Source organism: Rhinolophus ferrumequinum, chromosome 23, assembly GCF_004115265.2.
Source record: "Rhinolophus ferrumequinum isolate MPI-CBG mRhiFer1 chromosome 23, mRhiFer1_v1.p, whole genome shotgun sequence".
NCBI classification, from domain to species: Eukaryota; Metazoa; Chordata; class Mammalia; order Chiroptera; family Rhinolophidae; genus Rhinolophus; species Rhinolophus ferrumequinum.
Window position 1 is genome coordinate 42,884,211 of NC_046306.1, and position 19,488 is coordinate 42,903,698.

Here is a 19,488-nt window from a genome sequence, read left to right on the forward strand (position 1 = left end):
ACACCAGGTCTTTCTAGCAGGACCAGATTCTGTAAAGGATAATTTTATTGCTTTAGGGGCAGAAAGCCTGCTCACATCCAATGACTTATCCTTGTGGAGACATAAAAGCCCTGCCTTCTCGCCCCACCCTGAGTCAGCACTGAAAAGTTGTCCCACCTTCAGAACTGCCAGGGGTTGTCTGAGGCTTCCTTGAGCCTACCTTAGAGCTCGTCACCCCGCTCTGCCTACCCCGCCTACCCTTTCAAAAGTATTTCACAGTAAACCTGTGTGCACTAGTCTCCAATTCAGAGGCTGCTCCCGGGGGAGAGGAACAAAATAAATGACCAGCTGAAATCCATACTGGATCACTCTCCAATCAGATCTCTTGCACTTGTCAACTGTCTTTGCGGTTCTCAGCCTGCCATGTCAGTCAGTAAACATCTCTCTGCTTCTGATAGAGGTTGGCTCTGTTCAGCCCTTCTCTCCCATCTTGGGAGTCCTTCTGGACACTCCAGGAACCCTCTTTGTGGGAGCAGATGCTCATGTGGTCATTATAATCTTTAGAGAGAATATACTATAGCAAGGAGAGTGGGAATCTGACTACCTGAGTCCTATCTCTGCTCTGTCATATCCAGACAGTGTGATGCTGACTGAGCCAATTTCCTCCTCTCTAAGATGAGAATCACACCCTGGCTTCTCAGGGTTATTAAATGAAATAAGCTAATTTGTTTAAACCACCAGTTTTTCAATGCCTTCCTGCCCACTTCCTGTTTACCCCAGGCTAATGTAGAATTTACTTGCCCAAATGGTCAAGGACATGTTTTGACTTTCTTATTGAACCTTGCAAAGTTCAGGGGATCCTCAAAAGAAATATTCAAAACAGCCTCACTACATTGGGACCTCTTATATTTCTGGTGGTGGCCAGCCTTTTCCTCTAGTTCATGGCCACTCTGCCACAGTGCGTATCTGTTAGAATTAAATTTCTGACCTTGCATGCCTACTCCAGTTGCTGCAAAGTGCTGGATCATTATTTCACCTTTTCCTCCAGTCCCAGCATTTCTTCTCAGCTCATAAAAACATAGAGGTTTAATGTGCTCATTCCGAGAACATCAACCAAACCACTGGTGTAAAATCTACTCAGCTGGAAAACTTGAGAATAGCAGGTTAGAGCAGTGGTTCTCAAAGTAGTGTCCCTTCACCTGAAGGAACATCAGCATCAGCTGGAAACTTGGCAGAAATGTGAATTCTGGGGCCCCACCCAGACCTACTGAATCAGAAACTGAGAGCCAGACTTAATAATCTATGTTTTAACCAGCCCTTAAGAGGAATACTGTAAGTTTGAGAGTCACCGCTGAGGGGGGTCCCAAAAGGTATAGACAGGAGGGCTTTCCTTGACTCCTGCACTAGCATCAAATCCCACTCCCCCCAACCCCATATGCAAGTGGGCATTTAGGAGCTTACCTGAACAAAAACAGGTTTTCTAATATTGGTCCTCTGCATTTAGAAAAGAAAAAACAAAATGATTGTTAAACTTTTAAGCCACATCACCTGGAAATGACTCCAGCTGCTGACGGTGGCTCTGACCACACTGCAGGCAATAAAGGGTTGGCTAACCTGCCTTTATTTGCTTTCTGCTCAAGATAAACATTTATCACTGGGTGTATTGATTGACACCGTATCACTTCCCTCCGTATACTTTCACAGAGGGAACAGGCTCCCCTTGGGAATGCAAACCTTTGTGAAGCTCAAGAGATGCCAAGTACTCCTAGGACTATGAAGCACTGTGAGCTTTACGAAGGCGTGGGAGCTCCTCTGCCAAGGAGAGGCCTGTAACCGTACTCCAGAGTTGGTTTAAGTATTAGCGATGCTCTTCCTATGGGAGACAATCAAGGAACAAAATGGTTGCTACAGAGTGACGGTAGGATGCACAAGGGCTCTAGAAAGTGGTATTGCTTCAGTGCAGAATCCCTACTAAAAATGTCTACATTATTCATGGCCTGGAAAGTAGGTTGCAAATAAACCTTGCATTTCTTGAAATTTTGCTTTTTGTTTGTTTGTTTTTTGCTTTTTCTACTTTTGCCAATGATGAAAAGACAGGGCTAGAGAAAAATCAGCAATATTGGCTTGATTTACAATTTATAAAAGATATTAATGAATAACTGTGGTCCATGAGTATTTTAATATTTGAGAATGTCTTATTTCCTATCTAAAAGTGGGTGGGGTACAAGTTATGAATAAATGGATTAATATGGATTGATTCACCACCAACTCTTTCTCTGATCTTTTGGCTTTGTTGATAACCATTCCTATAACTAATAATGTGGCTTTAGAGTCTATATAACTGGTAAATTAAATTATCTATATTTTAAAATCATATGCATCCTGAGGAGAGCATTTTTATTAGTTAAACATAGTCTGAAGTGTTAGTTCCATATTCATATTGTATTCATACAGTTCCATATTGTGACTACCTTAACCTATTGTTTTTAAAACAAATTATTGTGACAATAAATTTAACAGTTTCTTATTTGCTATCTATTTTGGTTCTGGAGAGAACCTTGGCAGTCTGTCTGTTCTTTAAGGGAGCTAATGTGGAAGAAAGACATTGGGGCTGCACCTATGAGTCCAAGAAGAGCCAGTGGGTGACATTAGGATCATTGGCTGCAATTGTTTCTTCATATATTTCTGTAGATTATAACTTAAAAAATTTTTAATGGTTTTTTAGAAACTAAAAACTTTGAGAGTCATCCTTCTTTTTGAAAACTTGGAAAAGGCTTTTTTTAACCTTTTATTTTGAGATAATGAGATAATTGTAGATTTATACACAGTTGTAAGAAATAATACAGAGATTCCATGTACCCTTTAACAAATGGTAACACCTTGTAAAATTATTGTACAATATCACAGCCAGGATATTGACATTAATAGAGTCAAAATATAAAACATCTCCATCATAAGGATCCTTCATGTAGTTTTTTTTATAGCAAAACCTATCTTTTCCTTCTTGCTGGTTCCTTAACCCTTGGCAACCATTAATCTATTCTCCATGTCTATAATTTTGTCATTTCAAGAATGTTTTATAAATGGAATCACACATTATGCAATGTTTGGAAATTGAATTTTTTCCCTTCAGCACAATTCTCTGGACTTCATCCAGGTTATTGCATGTATCACTGTTTTGCTTTTTTTATTGCTAAGTAGTGTTCCAACATATGGATGTACCTCACTTTATTTAACAATTCACTCATTAAAGGACATCTGGGTTGTTTTGTTTTGGGTTTTGGCTGTTATGACTAAAGCTGCTGTAAATATCTGTGCATAAATTTTTGTGTGAACATGTCTTCATTCCTCTGAGATAAATGTCCAGGAGTGTACTTGCTGGGTCATATGGTATTAGCACGTTTAGTTTTTAAAGAAACGGTTGAATTGTTTTCCAGAGTGACTGTAGCATTTTACCTTCCCACCAGAAATCTAACAGTGATTCAGTTTCTCTGCATGCTGGCCAGTATTTGGTATTGTCACTATTCCTCACTGTGGTTTTAATTTGCATTTCTCTAATGGCTAATGATTTCCCTAATTCCTAATTAATTTTCATGTGCTTATTTGCAATCTGTATATCTTCTTCAGTGAAACACCCATTTTTTAATAGGATTTTTTTTTTTTTTTTTTTTTTTTTACTATTGAGTTTTCAGATTCTTTACTAGTATTCTATATACTAGTCTTTGGATAAGTAGTTTGAAGTTGTTTATCCCAGTCTGTAGCTTGTCATTTCACCCTTTTAACAGGGTCTTTCACAAAACAAAAGTTTTTAATTTTGATAAGTCCAATTTATAATTTTTTTTCTTTTATGGATCATGTTTTGCATGCCAAGCTAAGAAGTCTTTGCCTCATCCTAAATCCCTAAGATTTTATCTTATGTTTTCTTCCAAAAGTTTTATAGTTTTACATTTTCACTTAAGCCCATACATAATCCATTTTGAGTTAATTTTTGTCTAAGGTTGGAAATACGTCAAGGTTCACATTTTGCCTATGAATGTCCAATTATTTCAGTACCATTTGTTGAAAAAGCTATATTTCTTCCACTGAATAACTTTTGCAACTTTGTCAAAAATCTTTTGGGCATACTTTTGTGGGTTTATGTTCAGGTTTTCTATTCTGTCCAATGATCTATGTGTCCATCTCTCTGCCAGTTCCACACAGTCTTGATTTTGTGGCTACAAATAATTCTTCAAATCTAATAAACTGATTCCTTCTACTTTATTCTTCTTTTTCAAAATCGTTTAAGCTATTTTTAGTCCCTTTACCTTTCATATAAATTTTAGAAAAATCTTGCTTATATCTATAAAAAAAAATCTTGCTGCGATTTTGGTAGAAATGTTATTAAAACTGTATGTGAATTTGGAGAGGACTGACATCTTTACCATGTTGAGTCTTCCAATCCATGAATGTGTAGTCTGTATTTATTTAGATAGTCATCAATTTCTTTCATCAGCATTACATAGTTGTCAGCATACAAATCCTGTAATGTTTTGTTAGATTCATACCTAAGCATTTTTCTTTTTTTGAACAATTTTTAATTGTATGATATTTTAATTTTGCTGCCCGTGTACATAAAAATACAATTAATTTTTGTGTGGTTATCTTCTGTCCTGCAAATTTGTTCTAGGAGAATTTTTGTAGATTCCTTGAGCTTTTCTATGTAGATAATCATGCCATCTGCAAATAGAGACAGTTTTATTTCTTTCTTTCTGATCTATAAGCCTTTTATTTACTTTTATTACCTTATTGCACATGCTAGAAATTTTAGCATTATGTTGAATAAGAGCAAAGAAAATGGATGTCCTTATCTCATTTCCAATCTTAATGGAAAGCATTCAGTATTTCACCATTAAGTATAATGTTAGATATAGACTTCTGTAAATGGTCTTTATCAAGTGAGGATGTGCTCCTCTATTTTTATTTTTCTGAGAGTTTATGATGAATGGGTGTTGAATTTTGTCAACTTTTTTTTTTCTGGGTAGATTTATATGATCATGTGTTTTTTCTTCTTTAGCCTGTTAATATGATGAGTTACACTGATTGATTTTATAAATCATTAACAGCCTTCCATCCCTGGAATAAATCCCATTTGGTCATGGTATATAATTATTTTTATATATTACTATATTCTAGTTGCTAATATTTTGTTAAGGATTTTTTTTGGTCTATATTCATGAGGGATTTTGGTCCAAAGTTTTCTTTTTGAAATGTTTGTCTGGTTTTCGTATCAGGTAATACTAGCTTCATATTATTGAATTAAAAAGTGTTTCCTCTCTTCTATTTTCTAAAAGAGACTATATATAGCATTGGTGTGAATTCTTCTTTACATATTTATTTATGTATATTTTTGGTAGCACTCTCCAGTGAAACCATCTGTGACTAGAGGTTTCTTTGGAGGGAATTATTAAATTACAGATTTAATTTCCTTCATAGTTATAAGGGTATTCAAATGATCTATTTCCTATTGAGTGAACTGTGGTAGTTTGTGTTTTTCAAGAAATTGTTCCATTTCATTTAAATTATCAAATTTATATATGTCAAGCTGTTTATACTGATTTCTTTATTATCCTTTTGCTGTCTGCATGGTCTACAGTGCTATCATTTGTTTCATTCCTGGTGTTAGTAATTTGTATCTTTTCTTTCAGTTGTCAGTCTTGCTAGAAGTTTATCAGTTTTATGATCTCTTCAGTGAATCAGCTCTTTGTTTCATTGATTTTCTCTATTGTTTTCTGTTTCAAATTTCATTGATTACTTATTAGTTTCTTACTTCTGCTTGCTTTGGACTTGTTTCCTCTTCTTTTTCTAGGTTTTTGAGGTGGGAGCTCATATTATTGATTTGAGACTAACTCTTTTATAATATGAAAGTTTAATGCTATAAATTTTCCTCTCGGTACTGCTTTAGCTCTCTACCACAAACATTCATATGTTATTTTAATTTTTATTCAGTTCAAAATTTTTTTACTGGAGACTTCCTGTTTGAGCCATGTATTATTTAGGAGCATGTTGTTTAGTTTCCAAGTGTTTGGAGATTTTCCTGTTATTATTTTGTTATTGACATCTACATTCCATTGTGGCCAGAGAACACACTCTGTATGCTATCAATTCTTATAAAGTTTTTGAGATTCGTTTTGCGGCCCAGAAGATAGTCAAAATTGGTTTATGTTCCATGGCAGGTTGAAAATAACATGTATTCTGCTGTTGTAAGGTAGATGTTGATAAGAGCCTGTGGGTCGATGGTGGCATTCAGTTCTCTCTTTTTGTTGGTCACTCTAGCTGAAGGTTTATTGATTTTGTTGATCTATTACATTTATCTCCACTATAATCCTAATTTTTCCATCATTCTAATTGCTTTAGATTTAATTTGCTATTCTTTAGATTATTGATTTGAGATCTTTATCCTTTTTTAATATAGATAAACACTGAAAATTTTGCATCTTTTCCAAATCACTCAATATTTGAAGGCAAAATAAAGGTTTATATATAGATAGGTTTCAGCCCGTGATCTGAGATTTCATATATCCCTTACAGCTTGGTTTTCTCTAAATGTGCAGATCAATACTTGTTTCAACTGCTGAAGCAAGAAATTAATGTCTGTACTTTTTTGTAATTATTTATAAATTTTTGTATAATTAGAATGGCTAGAAGGAAAAATTCAATTTCTGTTATATGCTACTAAGTTCTGCCTTCTAAATATAGCCTCCCTTAGAATCATGAAATCTCTAGTAAAGTATGCAGGTGAAGGTGTCATCCTATTCAGTCTTGGATTTCCACTCTCTTCTAAATACCTCATGTTTCTCTTGTTCTTTTCTCCCCAGTACTGATGAGTCACCTGTTATTTATTTGTTCATTCAAACCTTCATTCATTTATAAATTCACTGACTCATTCACTGGACAAACTTACAAAGTTTCTACTACAGCAGGTCCTGGTATGTGAAGACACATGAAATAACCCAAAACTTGACCTGAGAAGCTCATTGTCCATGAGTATCCCATATGACAAATCAGCAATCAAGCCTGGAAACATAGGCATCTTGCCATTGATATACTAGTTACTCCTCCACTGCAGGACCATATTTGGTCCAAGGTTGCCTGGACTACAGGGTATAAAAATAAAAGAGAGCCTTTTATTTTTTAGAAAAACTAAGCAGAACACATCTATTTAAGTCATTGCAGAACCCTTTAGGACAGTCACTTTGAAAGACTAAGCTATTGGTGTTCAAATGGTTTAGGAGCTTGTAGCACACCCGGTTAGTGCCTCTCCCATATCCTCTTGGCCCACCCCAGGAGTCACATGCCAAAGGATCAGAATATGCACGAGGCTTCCACACTCTCTCTCCCTGAAGGAATTTTCCAGCACAGGAGTGTGTTTCAGTGCATTTGGGGCACTCTGGAAGTTCTGATGTGCTAACATCATAGAAGTTAAACATGGAAGGGATTTAGTGAATCAATACCCAGCTTCTCACTCCTAGCAGGATGATTCTGAGGCATATTACAGTCTCTCAGAAACTTCCTAGTTTACTTGAACCCTAATTGTCCATCATTTGTGTTTTAAAATAACATGTATACATACAGGTAACTCCCATATAACAGGGCACTTCTATAACATGGTTTTGCTACAACACGGTTTGAGAATTGGGGGAAACCTTTGTACAACATAGCATCCTAGAAAATGCTTTCACTCTAACATGGTTTGAGAATTAGAGAAATCCCCGAACAACACAAACAACACAGAGCATAATAAGAGCTTTTAAGAGCAAAAAATAGCTCATTCAAAATTAGGGAAGTCCCCGAGCAATATGGAATGTAATAAGAAATTTTAAGAGCAAAGGATACCTCATTTGAAATTTTTCATTCGAGCATGGATATCGTATCAGATTTGACTGCAAAATTTTAAAATTTATTAGGATTTTAAATCCATTTTGTTTGTGGAGTATTAAGTTCAGAGGATGAAGATATCTTGTCAAAAAGAAAATGCCCTCGGTTAATGGTGCTTAATAGTGATGACGAAGAAAACATTATTTAGTACATACATATTAATATGTATACTTTTGGTGAAAATTGCTTTAATAAAGATATTTCTATAAAAATATAATAGTATGATTTTTTTAATTTTTGGAAACTAACCCCCTTTTTGGTACTAGTTCTTTGTTTCGTATAACATGGATTCGCATAACATGGCATTTAGGAATCTAACGGCCACGTTATACGGGGATTATCTGTACACACCTATATATGCATATATTATTCCCTAGAAAAATATCCTGGTGAACACTCGAGGATTGAGACATAGCGATGGGAGGGAGACTAACTTGTTTTTTCTTGGGGTATTAGAGTGTCTGGATTTTAATCCCAACCTTGTAACTGGCTGTCTGACCTTGGGCAAGTTAACCTCTCTGTAAATTGAGGATAATAACAGCATATATCTTATGGTTCATTGTAAGGATCATATGAGTAAATATATGAAAAGTGCTTAGAATAATGTCTGGCACATAGTAAGCATCATAAAAAGGTGATTATTATTTCTATGTATTTTCTTTCTGTTTCTTTGAACTGTGTATCATATTTATGCACTGAATTTCTAAAAAAATAAATAACTTGAAAACTTCAATAGACACATGAAAGAGTAGTTTTCTGATAAAAATTAATCAATAATTAATATTTAAGCCACAATTGCATTTTATCAGTGGGTACTATAGGATACTTTATCCATACTCATAACTTTAGAGTTTAAAGAATGCAATTTAATCTTTTTATATTGTTAAATAACATACAGGGGAAGAAACACCTTTGCAAATATACCATTAGCTGATTTTTTCATTTCAACCCCATAAGAATGTTCCTTTGTGCCACTTTCGCAATTGTGCTCCTCATAATCATTTATTTCTAGTTTGGCTACTAAAGTGTTTTTATTTAACCATGATTCTTATATTTTAAGTAATTTAGGCAACAGTGATGCCACCTAGCTGTAAGCAATTTTTAAGAGAAAACCAATTATTTTTCAGCTGAGAAATAATTAATTTTCCACTCAAAGTGTTTGGTGTCATTGTAATCCACACTGGGTGCCTATATTCAGAGGTAACCAAGTCTCCCCTGCAGCTGAGGCCTGTAACCATACCATCTTCATCTAAAAAACTCAAAGCTTAGGAACGAAGTGGAAGTGTGCAGAACAAACACTCTCACAAGCCCCCAACGAACACACCAATAAATTACCATGTTTCTCAGAAAATAAGACCTACCCTGAAAGTAAGCCCCAGTTAAGATCGTCAGCCAGATGGATGCATTTAGTACATTATGACAATGTTCCAGAAGAAGATGACATGACTGTATTTGAATAAATGTAGATTGCTGTACATGAAAAAATAAGACATCCCCTGGAAATATGCCCTAATGCGTCTTTGGGAGCAAAAATTAATATAAGACCAGGTCTTATTTTTGGGGAAATATGGTACAGTAACCTGGTTAGGTCATTTGGGGCTGAGGCTGCTCCCATTTATTCTGTGGTCAGCATAAACTGGATGAGGAAAGCAGCACCCCACACAGCACAGCTGTTTGAGTAGATGGACATTTGCCAACTATGAACTGCATTCTGGTAGAAAGACCTCACAGGGTAGTAAGTTGGGTGTTTTGTTTTGTTTTGTTCTTTTTTGTTTTGTTTTTCCCTTTAAGTAGGAATCCAGCAGAATGCTATATTTAAATATTAAACATTGGTAATCGTTTCAGCAGTATTGTTAGTTTGGATAAAATGTCTTTCCTATTGCAGCTAATTGCTTTCATATCTGCAAACTGATATATTCTTTGTAGACATTTATGCTGTCTTCTTTTTATAATGTTATTTCATTTTCTGTTCATTTCTGGTGTTGACTCAAAGGGCCTTTATCACCTCGTGCTGATAATCTGTGCTTTATGGCTGCTGGTGTGATTGGGAGCAGCATGCAATAATACACACATATAAATATTTGAACAGGAAAAAGAAAGTCTGTCTGATGTAGGCCAAGGAAGAAATGCTTTTAAACAAATAATGCCACTAGAGGGACCTTGACTCTAAACTAAGACTCCGCAAGGTGACTCTCTCCTTGCACTACTTGAAAGGTGGGTACTAGTGCTATGGCAGATTGCAAAGAGCCAAGTCATCCCAGGCCCCAGGGCATAGGGTGCCCAGCAGGGTCCACTCTGGCAGTCTACGACTTGCTGGTCAGGATCACTAAAATCATCCCTCTGATAAGAATAAATTTGCTCTTCCTTGGAGTTAAAGACCTGAGAGGTTTTAATCACTTTACCCCGGCTTCGCTGTCTGGTCACCACACGTTATCGTATGGTTCAAAACAAGATGCTGCGTCTCCCTTTCCCATTTTTGCGTGGGGTGGGGGCTTTCCCCCCTTTTCTGCATCTCTTGTGAGCAATTAAAAATGAGTGTAAAGTGACATGCGACTTAGAAAGTAAGCACCAGGAAGCAAAACTGGAGACAAACAGAGCAGCTAATTTTGCCAGGCATAGCTGGTGCTGGCCGCGGTTGTCCCTGACAGCAGGGCTGACTCCCGAACCACCTGTGTTTGCTCACTAGCTTTCCCCAATCTGCGAGAAAATGGCCAGGGCCGGTCACATGGCAGCCAGATAGGCTAGGCACCATGGGAATACAAAAGCCAGAGCTTTTAGCAGAGTTAATCATTAATGCGCCTTTTCTTTGTCCCATTCAGGAGTGCTGACAGGGCTTTGATAGCCCATATTTGCCATCAGGCGGCTGCAGTCACAGCCAGGTACTAATGAGCTCACTGGCTCGAAGAGCCTGATTTGGACCTGGACACTGCCCTCCACCTGTATCCTGTTCCCTGAACACACCCCCTCGCCCCAGGTTGTGCCCCAGTCCCTCTGGGGCCTGTTATTGAATACCCACCCAGCTGGAGTCCTGCTTGTCTCTGCGTATTTTCTGCCTGAAACCAACGCAGCAAGCTAGGAGATGAGTAATCAGGAAAGCCCTGACTCTCCCTTCCCCATGTGTTATCTTTCCCCCAACCAGAAGAAAAAAAAAAAAAGATATACTGAATATGTATTTGTTGTTTGTTTTAATATGGACCAAGGATGGACTACTTTGGTATAACAGCAAAGTGGTATTATCTTCTCAAAACTTAGCTTAGAAATTTACCATGGGTATATTCTGATTTTTCCTTCTCAGCAACTAAAACGCAGGTGTCGCTGGCAGATTTTTTTTTTTTTAATTGAAAACCCCACCTTAACAGACTTCACAGTAAGTAACTCGCATGTCAACAGACTGGAGTTAGGGTAAATGGGAACCACATGAAAACTACCTTGCTACCTGTCCTTTTATCTGACTCTGTGAAGCTGCTTCCCTCCAAGGAACAAGATATCCAAAGCCCCTAAATCCATGCTTTTACCTCCAGCTTGCTGAAAATGTTCTTTGGGTTTGTGCAGCCATGTTTCTGTCAGCCCCTTGGCATAAACTGGCTGTTAAGATATAAATCATAACTGTCCCATTGTCCTTTAAGAATAGTTGAAAACAAGCAAATAAAAAGTACATATTTGAAGGCTGATTTACAAACTGACAGAAATTTTAAACTTTTTAGCCATTAAAGAGCAGAGTTTTTTTCTAGGAACTGAGCACGTGAAAATTTTGCTGACTGCTTGCTGATTGTGTATGAAGACATTGTCAGTAAAGACATTACACTCAAAACATGGCACTGCCAGGTGGTCCTATATCTCCCCTTGGCCAAAGTCAAAATGCCTTTAAAGATTTTATCTAATTGATCTTTAAAACATCTAGGGCATACTGGATGATGACAAATTTTATTGCCATCTATTTTTAACAGATGAGGAAGTGAAAGATGACTAATTTGCTTCATTGTCTTGAAACTGTAACAACAGACAGATTATTAGAATCCCAGAAGGATTAGATTGTGTGACCAGTGTTTTAGGATAGACTAGCTGCTTTTTATTGTATCCTGTGACCTGCAGCCTAGTTTTGTTATTGTTGTTGTTGTTGTTGTTTTGTTTTGTTTTTTTAAGGAGGGCACAGCTCAGAGTGGCTCATGTGGGAATCAAAATGGCAACCTTGGTGCCATCGGCACCACGCTCTAACCAACTGAGCTAACTGGCCACCCCAAGCAGCCTGGTTTTATTCTTAAGAATGTTGTTTAACCTCTCTTAAGTTTACTGTTCACCTACTGTGTACTATAGAACACTTAGCTCTGGAGGGAATAAAAATGGAGACAATATGGCTCCCACCACTGAGAAGCAGCTCAAGAGATAAGACGCGCACCACAAATAAAATACAGCACCAGAAGAAAATGTGTGCTGCATTTAAATGCCACAGGATGAAATGCCTAAGTCCTTACATCCTGGTAGAGCTTTGCCCCAGGTATGAAGACTCTTCACAAGGAGGAAAAGCTGGTGATTTCAGAATGCCTGAATGTTAGAATGTGGAAAGCATCCAATTCAAATAATGTTATCAGTTTTAACATAATGAGTAGGGTATGTGGTATGATCAGCCTTTACTTTTTAAAATGCTCTTCATACAGGGAGCAAAACCAAGTGTGTACCCTACATTATCCGTCTCATCACAGGTTCACAAACCACAGATGTGTGTATAAGGTTAGAGCTGACTCTACTATTAAAAAAAATCCATTTTTGTTCCTCTGCCATGTGCAGTTGTTCTAGAATATGATCTTTGGCTTTCAAAGGGGGCAAAGTTGTTGGCTTAAGCACACATTCAATCAAATATATTTCAATGCACGCAAGGGACTAACAGAAAATATTCTGTTATTTTTCAGGGCAAAATTATCTGAATGACTCCTTAAGATTTAACCAGAAATTAAATGGACATTTGGGGCAGATAATGGGGGTTAAATTGATATATTGATAATGATGTATTGATATTAATTGATATTGGCATTCTCCTGGAATTGTTTAAGTGGATTAAATCAAGAGAGAAAGATGGATCTGTGTTGTATGTAGTCTCATTTCCTGGGGAGACAACAGAAATCTTAATTTAAGACACCACTTAATGTAGCCCCTAAGTCAAGAATTTGAGTGCAGATTTTTTTTAATGTGATCACAGGTAACAGGGTGAGGGAAAGGTGAAGTGAGACAGGGAAGAGAGGACAGACAATAAAGGGTGTGTTAATGATCACACACCACTGTGAATGACTGGAGCTTAACCCCATAGAGCGCCCACTGAAAAACTGCACAGAACCCACTCCAGGATTGTCCAACTAAGGGGACGGGAATGTGGGTTATTTAAACATCAACTCCCGTCTTTCATTGTTCACCAGTTCTTCCTGGGGGATGTAAACTCTCTAGCACTTTGACCACCCCACACACTGGGGAACACACTCTTCTGTTCCAAGAATACCTTTGCACAGAGGAAACATCTGATATATGGGGGAACTGTCTGCAAGTGACCCTTAATGGGCCAAGGGGATATGGGCAAGGCATGTACAGCACTGGCCACACAGACTTCACTGAGGCAACAGTGGAGGCCACAGTGGAGGGAAGGGAAAGGAGGCTTATACTTGGGACCAATTGAGGTCAACACAGCTTAGAAGCAGAGCGCTAATCATGGAAACCTCTAAACATTGGGTAATAAGATAATAAAGTTATTCTTAGATCAACCACAGTTCTCCCTTGTACCTTCTGTTTGCAGTACAAGCATACTCTACCATGGAGGGACAGGCTTCAAAAGACCTAGAGGCCGCAGGTTTCCAATGGGTTTATGTTAAATGTGTAAGAAATCCATAGTCAGCTCTGGGAGATTCCATTGCAAAGGGTGTGCATGTGCTCATGTGGGCCACATGGCTTCTTGTTGGAGCTCATCTTCCCAGTAGCTTGGGGAGCTCATTTGGGTTGGCTGTGGTCATATTGGAATGAAGAACAAGCGCATTTATATGTTCATATCCTTAGGAGGTTTAAAATCCTGTTCTTCTCTTTGCACAAAGTCATTTTCATACATTCCATTCAGTGAAGCCATGTCCCTTACCGTATAGCAACGGTTCCCAAAGTGTGGACCCTGCACCAGCAGCAGCAACATCACTGAGGAACTTACTAGAAATAGAACTTTTCAGACTGTTCCCAAGACCTACTCTTTCCAAAACTCTTGCAGTGGGTCCAGGAATCTGTGTTTTGTCAAGCTCACTGGGAGATCCTGAGGCATGCTGAAGTGTAAGAACCACTCGTGGGCCTGCTCCAGGACACTCCACTTTGAGAATCTCTGCCTCCACCTCCTGTTCTCCCACTATTCTCACTTTTATATATAGTATCCCACCATATTCCTCAGTTTCAAATGATATTCAAAGATACAGTAACAATGACAGCTTTCCAGAAGGAGGGGAGATTATCCTGATTGTATTGAACACGATCCTAATTTTTTTTTTCAATGAAACTGTGAAATATATCTATCTGGGAAACACAGGCATTTAGGATGTCCCATATCTGAGTCTAATAACCTAAGGCTTTTGAAACTGGTTCTCTCTAAGTCTGTTTCTCACAGGATGGTATTTTCTTCTTTATGTCCTCTCTGGACCAATCTAGAGTACAAGATAAGAGTCAAGAGAAGTTGTTCTTCGTGTGGAGTGGCATGGAATTGCACCAAATTCAGTGATGTGCTCAGAACAGGAAGGAGGGAGATGATGTCAAAATTGCAGGAACTGACCCTGCCGTTCTGCCCCACAGACAGCACCCTCGCCCCCAGTGAAGTGAATGGGGACCTGCATTTTCCTGATTACCCTCCCTAGGCCTCTCAGGATGTAAATATCTCACCCCTGGGTTTTGGAAGTGTGTTTGTCTACACAATGGCCCCTAAATGCAACCTGGTGCTCCAATTCAACTGAATACCTATTATCTACCCTGACTAAAGGTAATACTAGCCCCGTGGACCCACTGAAAGGAACATGCTAAAAATCCCTTCTGATGGGATTTTTAAGTATAAATTTGAATACACAGGTTTTGCTTCTGTGAGAAGCAGACACTGAAATGGAAACTAACAGGAATTTATTAGAGAGCGAGATCTACACTTGGGAGAGGGAAAGGAAGGATGCAGATCGGGTAGAGGGAGTCCAAAAAAAAGCCTTAGCTGTCCCCATGGGAAGTTCTGGATCTGGGTTGGTCTTCAGAGTTTTTCCCACTTGGGGCAAGGAGGTGGGGTCTTTACCTCATTGTTAATCTGGCACAGGGTAGCAGATCCCCTTGGAAAGGGGTCTTGGCCTAGGACCAGACAGTGTTTATCAGCCCTAGAGTAATGTTTCAAACATAAAACACATACTCTGAATAATTTCATGCCACATTTAGCTTTGAAAGTTTATCTATAATGGACCCTTATGATAAACCTAAAACCATTAACCCATTCATAACACCACACATAAAACAGCCCAAGTGTTCATCAGCAGGTGAATAGAGAAACTGTGGTATAGCCATACAATGGAATATTATTTGGCAATGAAAAAGAATGAACTGATAATTACATGTAGTAACATGGATGAATCTCAAAAATGTGACAGAAATCAGGCTCAAAAGCCTACATACTGTATGATTCCACTGATATGACGTTCTACAACAGGAAAAACTAACCTATGATAAAAATTTAAAGAACAGCAGTGCCTTGGGAAGGGAGGCAAAACAAGATTAAGAAGGTATAAGAGGGACCTTTCTGGGGTGATAGAAATGTTCAATCTTACCAGAGACTTGGCTTACACAGATGTCTACATTTATCAAAATTCAGTGAATGGTAAATGCAAGGTTAGTACATTTCAGTATATGTAAATTTTTACTTGAAAAAAAACTGCAAACGAATATTGAACTCTAGTCATAATAAAATGCATGCTAATATGGCTAGGAGTGAAATGCCAAGATCTGTACAACTTACTTTGAAATGTATCAAAAACAATGTCTGGCATGGGTAGAAGGATGTGTGAGAAAATAACTAAAGGGAACTGTTAACAATTACAGAATCTGGATGGTGCACATGTTTGTGTTCACTGAACAATTCATTCAATCTTTCTTTGCATTTGAAATTTTTTATTACATAATCCTAGGGAAAAAAAAATTCATTAAAAGTAAGTTTGCACCTTTCTCATTCCTCACCCTACTCTTCTTGCTTAGTGATCACAATCCCTGAGCCATAATGGCAAAAACACTCTTCTTCTACGCAAGACTCTTTGGAGCCTTTTACATGAGTGAGGGGAGAATTTCACAATTACTTTGGAAGGACATAATTAAATGGCACTGTTTGGTTTGTACCACAACCAAGTTTGCATTTATTTAAAATGTGCTGGGTTATTTCCTAAAGCTCAATCATGGAAAGCCAGTAAAAGTAGAGAGGTTATTCCATAATTTCTGGACAAGTAGAGTGTGCTTCTCTCTGCCTCCGGTGATGAGAATGCTTAGTGGAGAAAGCTCATGGACTGTTCCACACCTTGAATTAAAACAATCTTCATTTGGCTTCCGGTCAAGATGGTGGATTATATAAACACTGTGCTCATCACCTCCCATGACCACATCAAAATTACAACTAAACTACCGAAAAACTATCATTAAGAATCACCTGAAGTCGGGGCTGGCCTGGTGGCTCAGGCAGTTGGAGCTCCGTGTTCCTAATGCCGAAGGCTGCCGGTTTGATTCCCACATGGGCCAGTGGGCTCTCCACCACAAGGTTGTTGGTTCAACCCTTCGAATCCTGCAAGGGATGGTAGATTCTGCCCCCTGCAACTAAGATTGAACACGGCACCTTGAGCTGAGCTGCCGCTAAGCTCCCAGATGGCTCAGTTGATTGGAGTGCATCCTCTCAAACACAAGGTTCCAGTTCGACTCCCTCAAGGGATGGTGGGCTGCGCCCCGGCAACTGACAATGGCAACTGGACCTGGAGCTGAGCTGCGCCCTCTATAACTACAATTGAAAGTTCAACAACTTGACTTGGAAAAAATCCTGGAAGTATACACATTGTTCCTCAATAAAGTCTTGTTCCCCTTCCCCAATAAAATCTTTAAAAAAAAAAAAAAAAAAAAAAAGAATCACCTGAAGTCTACCTGAGCAGGAGTCCTATAACTAAGGATATACAAAAGAGGCCACATCAAGACTCCTAAGAGGGGCAGAGATGCAGAGCAGGCTGTTCCCACACCGACATGTGGCAGTTAAAAATTGGGAGGGATATCTGGACTGTTTTGGTCTCTGGTGAGAAGCGAGGGATCCTAGACCCACCAGGCTCCTGAGCCCAGAGTTCCAGTGCTGGGAAGAGAAGTCCTCACAACTCTTGTCTCTGAAAGCCAGTGAAGAATGTGGCAGAGTGAGATGGAGGGCTTCTGGACACCCAGGTGTTCCTCTTAAAGGGACCATGCATGGACTTACTCCCTGATGGATTCACTCACTCTGGCTCCAGCACTGAGATAGTAGCTCAAAAGGTGCCAGTGACATACGGGAAGAACTGAATTGTCTGCATTCAAGGTGAGGGCTGGAGGGGCAGCTTTCTCCCAAACAGAAGTAATTGTTCCTTTGTTGAGCCCTAACCTCCCCACCCCCACCCCCAGCATGCAGACACAGGCGTGCACCATATCTTAGTCTCATTGACCTGGCTAACATCATTTGCCCTCCCTGATGATTCCCTGAGATCCCATCCCTCCCAACTTGTGGGTCCACCCAAATCACTTCTAGGGGTTTTGCCACACAAATGACCTGTCTTGGTTCATGCTGCAGTGTGGGGACAGAGCCCCAGAGAGCAGTTTCCAGGCTTTCGGCCTCATGTGGAAAGGTGCTGGCTCGGGTAGTAGATAGCCATCAGCTGTGGCTGGTTGGCCGTCAGCTGTAACCATTGAGCCATTGGCCACTGATATAACTGCCGCGGCTACGGAGGGAAGTCGAGGAGAATAGAGGAGAGTGGAGGAGAGTTGAGGAGAGTGGGTCGGTTGGCAGCAAAGCAGACAGCAGGTTGCTCGTTGTGTGAACCCAGCCTCCAGTGAGACCATAGTGGTATGACTTTCCTACCTATGGCTCCATGGGTTTCCTTTTTGGCCTAGCCATATCCTGCGTTCTTATGTGGGGAGCAGGAGCAGAGACCCCGTAGGCCGCTCCGCATGACAAATGGCGCAGCAAGCAGGGTACAGTGCCGGCAAAAGCTCTCCGAAGGGCGATGGAGCAGTTTGTGCATATGAACACTCAGTCTCAGGAAGACCAGGAGGAGCAGCTGCCGGAAAGCTGGACCCTGTGGAGGGGTGGAAAGACGTGGATGGTTCCCCAACCAGCATAGGCCGGAGAAAGCGAAGGTCGTTGCGGCTATGTGGGCTGGGAAGTGCTTGTTGAGGCCCTCACCCCCAGGTTGGGGAGGATTGGAGCCCTCGCTCTGTGGAGTGGGCACACATTGTGAGGCTAACACATAGTCCTGGCGAATGACTGTGGACTATGGGGAATTGCCTTCCATTCCTAATTTAATGGACTGCTTGACTGTTTGCTTGGGAATGTACCACCATGTAGTGGAACTGGAGGATGTTTGCTTCCTGTGTCTTGACCGGCGACCATTGAGAATATGTAAGAACCTTACTGTGAGTCGCTGTTGTTTCAGTACGGTACCCTGAGAGGCCTAGAGAGACTGGCAGTGCCCTGAGAGGCCCTGACTGTGTCCAGGGGGTCTGGTTGTACCCAGAGAGAGTGGCAGTGCCCTGAGAACCCTGGCTGAGCCCAGGAAGTCTGGCTGTGCCCAGAAGGACTGGTGGTGCCCTGAGAAGCCCTGGCTGTGTCCAGAGAGACTGGCTGTGTCCAGGATATTGCATTCACTTCCAGGCTCCTCGCACAGGGCCCCTCACGGAAGACACTTGTCACATAGATTGTGAGGCAAGACCCTGTAGGGTTGGAATGTGTGGGACAGACCCAGGAGTGCAGTTTCCAGGCTCTTGGCCTCACGTGGAAAGGTGCTGGCTCAGGTAGTAAATGGCTATCAACTGCGATTGGATGGCCATCATCTGTGGCTAGTTGGCCGTCAGCTGTAACCAGTGAGCCATTGGCCACTAATATAACTGCCGTGTCTACGCTAGCAGAAAATAGGGGCTAGCAAGAAGATGGTGGCTGAGGTAGCAAGTGCGGATTGCAGTTAGCACAGCGGATTGCAGCTAGCAAATGGGGTTGGTTGGCAGAGAGAAGTGGACGGCAGGTTGTGGATCATGTGGCTCCTGCTTCCTGTGTCTCCAACCCAGCCGCCAGTGAGAATATAGTGGTATGACTCCCCTATCTATGGCTCCGTGGGTGTTCCTTTTTGGCCTCACCATATCCTGCGTTCTTATGTGGGGAGTGGGACCAGAGACGCTGCGTGACTCCCTGCATGACATGCAGACTTTCCTAAAATCTCTAAAAGGTTCACAAGTCCCAAACAAGAAGCATTTGTCCTCAGCATGCCCCAAACATCTTTCATTAGGGGCAGCTGGCCTTGGTTCACAGTTTAACCTCTGCCAGGCACATCCAAGCCCAGCACAAGTGGCAAACAT